This window comes from Phyllobates terribilis, unplaced genomic scaffold (assembly GCF_046119375.1).
Source record: "Phyllobates terribilis strain yellow unplaced genomic scaffold, ASM4611937v1 Scaffold_20__1_contigs__length_20440879, whole genome shotgun sequence".
Taxonomy (NCBI): domain Eukaryota; kingdom Metazoa; phylum Chordata; class Amphibia; order Anura; family Dendrobatidae; genus Phyllobates; species Phyllobates terribilis.
Genome location: NW_027362780.1, coordinates 11,680,180 through 11,687,569, shown reverse-complemented (window position 1 = coordinate 11,687,569; position 7,390 = coordinate 11,680,180).

Below are 7,390 nucleotides of genomic sequence, written 5' to 3'. Positions count from 1 at the left end.
TATTTTGTTTTATCCTATGCCTTATTAAATTGTATTTATGTTGTTTTATCCTATGCTTTATTAAATTGTATTTATGTTGTTTTATCCTATGCTTTATTAAATTTTATTTATGATGTTTTATCCTATGCTTTATTAAATTTTATTTATGTTGTTTTATCCTATGCTTTATTAAATTGAATTTATGTTGTTTTATCCTATGCTTTATTAAATTGTATTTATGTTGTTTTGTCCTATGCTTTATTAAATTGTATTTATGTTGTTTTAACCTATGCTTTATTAAATTGTATTTATGTTGTTTTATCCTATGCTTTATTAAATTGAATTTATGTTGTTTTGTCCTATGCTTTATTAAATTGTATTTATGTTGTTTTAACCTATGCTTTATTAAATTGTATTTATGTTGTTTTATCCTATGCTTTATTAACTTGTATTTATGTTGTTTTATCCTATGCTTTATTAAATTTTATTTATGTTGTTTTATCCTATGCTTTATTAAATTGTATTTATGTAGTTTTATCCTATGCTTTCTTAAATTGTATTTATGTTGTTTTAACCTATGCTTTATTAAATTATATTCATGTTGTTTTATCTTATGCTTTACTAAATTATATTCATGTTGTTTTATCTTATGCTTTATTAAATTGTATTTATGTTGTTTTAACATATGCTTTATTAAATTGTATTTATGTTGTTTTGTCCTATGCTTTATTAAATTGTATTTATGTTGTTTATCCTATGTTTCATTAAATTGTATTTATGTTGTTTTATCTTATGCTTTATTAAATTGTATTTATGTTGTTTTATCCTATGCTTTATTAAATTATATTTATGTTGTTTTATCCTATGCTTTATTAAATTGTATTTATGTTGTTTTATCCTATGCTTTATTAAATTGTATTTATGTTGTTTTATCCTATGCTTTATTAAATTTTATTTATGTTGTTTTATCCTATGCTTTATTAAATTTTATTTATGTTGTTTTATCCTATGCTTTATTAAATTGTATTTATGTTGTTTTATCCTATGCTTTATTAAATTTTATTTATGTTGTTTTATCCTATGCTTTATTAAATTTTATTTATGTTGTTTTATCCTATGCTTTATTAAATTGTATTTATGTAGTTTTATCCTATGCTTTCTTAAATTGTATTTATGTTGTTTTAACCTATGCTTTATTAAATTATATTCATGTTGTTTTATCTTATGCTTTACTAAATTATATTCATGTTGTTTTATCTTATGCTTTATTAAATTGTATTTATGTTGTTTTAACATATGCTTTATTAAATTGTATTTATGTTGTTTTGTCCTATGCTTTATTAAATTGTATTTATGTTGTTTATCCTATGTTTCATTAAATTGTATTTATGTTGTTTTATCTTATGCTTTATTAAATTGTATTTATGTTGTTTTAACATATGCTTTATTAAATTGTATTTATGTTGTTTTGTCCTATGCTTTATTAAATTGTATTTATGTTGTTTATCCTATGTTTCATTAAATTGTATTTATGTTGTTTTATCCTATGATTTATTAAATTGTATTTATGTTGTTTTGTCCTATGCTTTATTAAATTGTATTTATGTTGTTTTATCCTATGCTTTATTATATTGTATTTCTGTGGTTTTATACTGTGCTTTATTAAATTGTATTCATGTTGTTTTAAACTATGCTTTATTAAATTTTATTTATGTTGTTTTGTCCTATGCTTTATTAAATTGTATTTATGTTGTTTTATCCTATGCTTTATTAAATTGTATTTATGTTGTTTTAACCTATGCTTTATTAAATTGTATTTATGTTGTTTTATCCTATACTTTATTAAATTGTATGTATTTTGTTTTATCCTATGCTTTATTAAATTTTATTTATGTTGTTTTAACCTATGCTTTATTAAATTGTATTTATGTTGTTTTATCCTATGCTTTATTAACTTTTATTTATGTTGTTTTAACCTATGCTTTATTAAATTGTATTTATGTTGTTTTGTCCTATGCTTTATTAAATTGTATTTATGTTGTTTTATCCTATGCTTTATTAAATTGTATTTATGTTATTTTGACCTATGCTTTACTATATTGTATTTATGTTGTTGTATCCTATGCTTTATTAAATTGTATTTATGTTGTTTTATCCTGTGCTTTATTAAATTGTATTTATGTGGTTTTATCCTATGCTTTTTTAAATTGTATTTATGTTGTTTTATCCTATGCTTTATTAAATTGTATTTATGTTGTTCTATCCTATGCTTTATTAAATTGTATTTATGTTGTTTTAACCTATGCTTTATTAAATTGTATTTATGTTGCTTTAACATATGCTTTATTAAATTGTATTTATGTTGTTTTAACCTATGCTTTATTAAATTGTATTTATGTTGTTTTATCCTATGCTTTATTAAATTGAATTTATGTTGTTTTATCCTATGCTTTATAAATTGTATTTATGTTGTTTTATCCTATGCTCTATTAAATTGTATTTATGTTGTTTTATCCTATGCTTTATTAAATTGTATTTATGTTGTTTTTTTCCTATGCTTTATTAAATTGTATTTATGTTATTTTAACCTATGCTTTATTAAATTTTAATTTATGTTGTTTTATCCTATGCTTTATTAAATTGTATTTATGTTGTTTTATCCTATGCTTTATTAAATTGTATTTATGTTATTTTGACCTATGCTTTACTAAATTGTGTTTATGTTGTTGTATCCTATGCTTTATTAAATTGTATTTATGTTGTTTTATCCTGTGCTTTATTAAATTGTATTTATGTGGTTTTATCCTATGCTTTTTTAAATTGTATTTATGTTGCTTTAACATATGCTTTATTAAATTGTATTTATGTTGTTTTGTCCTATGCTTTATTAAATTGTATTTATATTGTTTTATCCTATGCTTTATTAAATTGTATTTATGTTGTTATAACCTATGCTTTATTAAATTGTATTTATGTTGTTTTATCCTATGCTTTATTAAATTGAATTTATGTTGTTTTATCCTTTGCTTTATTATATTGTATTTAATTTGTTTTATCCTATGCTTTATTAAATTGTATTTATGTAGTTTTAGCCTATGCTTTATTAAATTGTATTTATTTTGTTTTATCCTATGCTTTATTAAATTGTATTCATGTTGTTTTATCCTACGCTTTATTAAATTGTATTCATGTTGTTTTAAACTATGCTTTATTAAATTTTATTTATGTTGTTTTGTCCTATGCTTTATTAAATTGTATTTATGTTGTTTTAACCTATGCTTTATTAAATTTTATTTATGTTGTTTTATCCTATGCTTTATTAAATTGTATTTATGTTGTTTTATCCTATGCTTTATTAAATTATATTTATGTTGTTTTATCCTATGCTTTATTAAATTGTATTTATGATGTTTTATCCTATGCTTTATTAAATTGTATTTATGTTGTTTTATCCTGTGCTTTATTAAATTGTATATATGTTGTTTTGTCCTATGCTTTATTAAATTGTATTTATGTTGTTTTATCCTATGCTTTATTAAATTGTATTTCTGTGGTTTTATCCTATGCTTTATTAAATTGTATTTATGTTGTTTTGTCCTATGCTTTATTAAATTGTATTTATGTTGTTTTATCCTATGCTTTATTAAATTGTATTTCTGTGGTTTTATCCTATGCTTTATTAAATTGTATTTATGTTGTTTTATCCTATGCTTTATTAAATTGTATTTATGTTGTTTTATCCTATGCTTTATTACATTTTATTTATGTTGTTTTATCCTATGCTTTATTAAATTGTATTTATGTTGTTTTATCCTATGCTTTATTCAATTGTATTTATGTTGTTTTAACCTATGCTTTATTAAATTGTATTTATGTTGTTTTATCCTATACTTTATTAAATTGTATTTATTTTGTTTTATCCTATGCCTTATTAAATTGTATTTATGTTGTTTTATCCTATGCTTTATTAAATTGTATTTATTTTGTTTTATCCTATGCTTTATTAAATTTTATTTATGATGTTTTATCCTATGCTTTATTAAATTTTATTTATGTTGTTTTATCCTGTGCTTTATTAAATTGTATATATGTTGTTTTATCCTATGCTTTATTAAATTGAATTTATGTTGTTTTATCCTATGCTTTATTAAATTGTATTTATGTTGTTTTGTCCTATGCTTTATTAAATTGTATTTATGTTGTTTTAACCTATGCTTTATTAAATTGTATTTATGTTGTTTTATCCTATGCTTTATTAAATTGAATTTATGTTGTTTTGTCCTATGCTTTATTAAATTGTATTTATGTTGTTTTAACCTATGCTTTATTAAATTGTATTTATGTTGTTTTATCCTATGCTTTATTAACTTGTATTTATGTTGTTTTAACCTATGCTTTATTAAATTGTATTTATTTTGTTTTGTCCTATGCTTTATTAAATTGTATTTATGTTGTTTTAACCTATGCTTTATTAAATTGTATTTATGTTGTTTTATCCTATGCTTTATTAAATTGTATTCATGTTGTTTTATCCTATGCTTTATTAAATTGTATTTATGTTGTTTTATCCTATGCTTTATTAACTTGTATTTATGTTGTTTTAACCTATGCTTTATTGAATTGTATTTATGTTGTTTTAACCTATGCTTTATTCAATTATATTTAAGTAGTTTTATCCTATGCTTTCTTAAATTGTATTTATGTTGTTTTAACCTATGCTTTATTAAATTATATTCATGTTGTTTTATCTTATGCTTTACTAAATTATATTCATGTTGTTTTATCTTATCCTTTATTAAATTGTATTTATGTTGTTTTAACATATGCTTTATTAAATTGTATTTATGTTGTTTTGTCCTATGCTTTATTAAATTGTATTTATGTTGTTTATCCTATGTTTCATTAAATTGTATTTATGTTGTTTTATCCTATGATTTATTAAATTGTATGTATGTTGTTTTGTCCTATGCTTTATTAAATTGTATTTATGTTGTTTTATCCTATGCTTTATTAAATTCTATTTCTGTGGTTTTATACTGTGCTTTATTAAATTGTATTCATGTTGTTTTAAACTATGCTTTATTAAATTTTATTTATGTTGTTTTGTCCTATGCTTTATTAAATTGTATTTATGTTGTTTTAACCTATGCTTTATTAAATTTTATTTATGTTGTTTTATCCTATGCTTTATTAAATTGTATTTATGTTGTTTTATCCTATGCTTTATTAAATTATATTTATGTTGTTTTATCCTATGCTTTATTAAATTGTATTTATGATGTTTTATCCTATGCTTTATTAAATTGTATTTATGTTGTTTTAACCTATGCTTTATTAAATTGTATTTATGTTGTTTTATCCTATGCTTTATTAAATTGTATTCATGTTGTTTTATCCTATGCTTTATTAAATTGTATTTATGTTGTTTTATCCTATGCTTTATTAACTTTTATTTATGTTGTTTTAACCTATGCTTTATTAAATTGTATTTATGTTGTTTTGTCCTATGCTTTATTAAATTGTATTTATGTTGTTTTAACCTATGCTTTATTAAATTGTATTTATGTTGTTTTATCCTATGCTTTATTAAATTGAATTTATGTTGTTTTATCCTATGCTTTATTATATTGTATTTAATTTGTTTTATCCTATGCTTTATTAAATTGTATTTATGTAGTTTTAGCCTATGCTTTATTAAATTGTATTTATGTTGTTTTTACCTATGCTTTATTAAATTGTATTTATGTTGTTTATCCTATGTTTCATTAAATTGTATTTATGTTGTTTTATCCTATGCTTTATTAAATTGTATTTATGTTGTTTTGACCTATCCTTTATTAAATTGTATTTATTTTGTTTTATCCTATGCTTTAGTAAATTGTATTTCTGTGGTTTTATCCTATGCTTTATTAAATTGTATTTATGTTGTTTTAAACTATGCTTTATTAAATTGTATTTATGTTGTTTTATCCTATGCTTTATTAAATTGTATTTATGTTGTTTTATCCTTTGCTTTATTAAATTGTATTTATGTTGTTTTATCCTATGCTTTATTAAATTGTATTTATGTTGTTTTATCCTATGCTTTATTAAATTTTATTTATGTTGTTTTATCCTATGCTTTATTAAATTGTATTTATGTAGTTTTATCCTATGCTTTCTTAAATTGTATTTATGTTGTTTTAACCTATGCTTTATTAAATTATATTCATGTTGTTTTATCTTATGCTTTACTAAATTATATTCATGTTGTTTTATCTTATGCTTTATTAAATTGTATTTATGTTGTTTTAACATATGCTTTATTAAATTGTATTTATGTTGTTTTGTCCTATGCTTTATTAAATTGTATTTATGTTGTTTATCCTATGTTTCATTAAATTGTATTTATGTTGTTTTATCTTATGCTTTATTAAATTGTATTTATGTTGTTTTAACATATGCTTTATTAAATTGTATTTATGTTGTTTTGTCCTATGCTTTATTAAATTGTATTTATGTTGTTTATCCTATGTTTCATTAAATTGTATTTATGTTGTTTTATCCTATGATTTATTAAATTGTATTTATGTTGTTTTGTCCTATGCTTTATTAAATTGTATTTATGTTGTTTTATCCTATGCTTTATTAAATTGTATTTCTGTGGTTTTATACTGTGCTTTATTAAATTGTATTCATGTTGTTTTAAACTATGCTTTATTAAATTTTATTTATGTTGTTTTGTCCTATGCTTTATTAAATTGTATTTATGTTGTTTTAACCTATGCTTTATTAAATTTTATTTATGTTGTTTTATCCTATGCTTTATTAAATTGTATTTATGTTGTTTTATCCTATGCTTTATTAAATTGTATTTATGTTGTTTTATCCTATGCTTTATTAAATTATATTTATGTTGTTTTATCCTATGCTTTATTAAATTGTATTTATGTTGTTTTATCCTATGCTTTATTAAATTGTATTTATGTTGTTTTATCCTATGCTTTATTAAATTTTATTTATGTTGTTTTATCCTATGCTTTATTAAATTGTATTTATGTTGTTTTATCCTATGCTTTATTAAATTGTATTTATGTTGTTTTAACCTATGCTTTATTAAATTGTATTTATGTTGTTTTATCCTATACTTTATTAAATTGTATGTATTTTGTTTTATCCTATGCTTTATTAAATTTTATTTATGTTGTTTTAACCTATGCTTTATTAAATTGTATTTATGTTGTTTTATCCTATGCTTTATTAACTTTTATTTATGTTGTTGTATCCTATGCTTTATTAAATTGTATTTATGTTGTTTTATCCTGTGCTTTATTAAATTGTATTTATGTTGTTTTATCCTATGCTTTATTAAATTGTATTTATGTTATTTTGACCTATGCTTTACTAAATTGTATTTATGTTGTTGTATCCT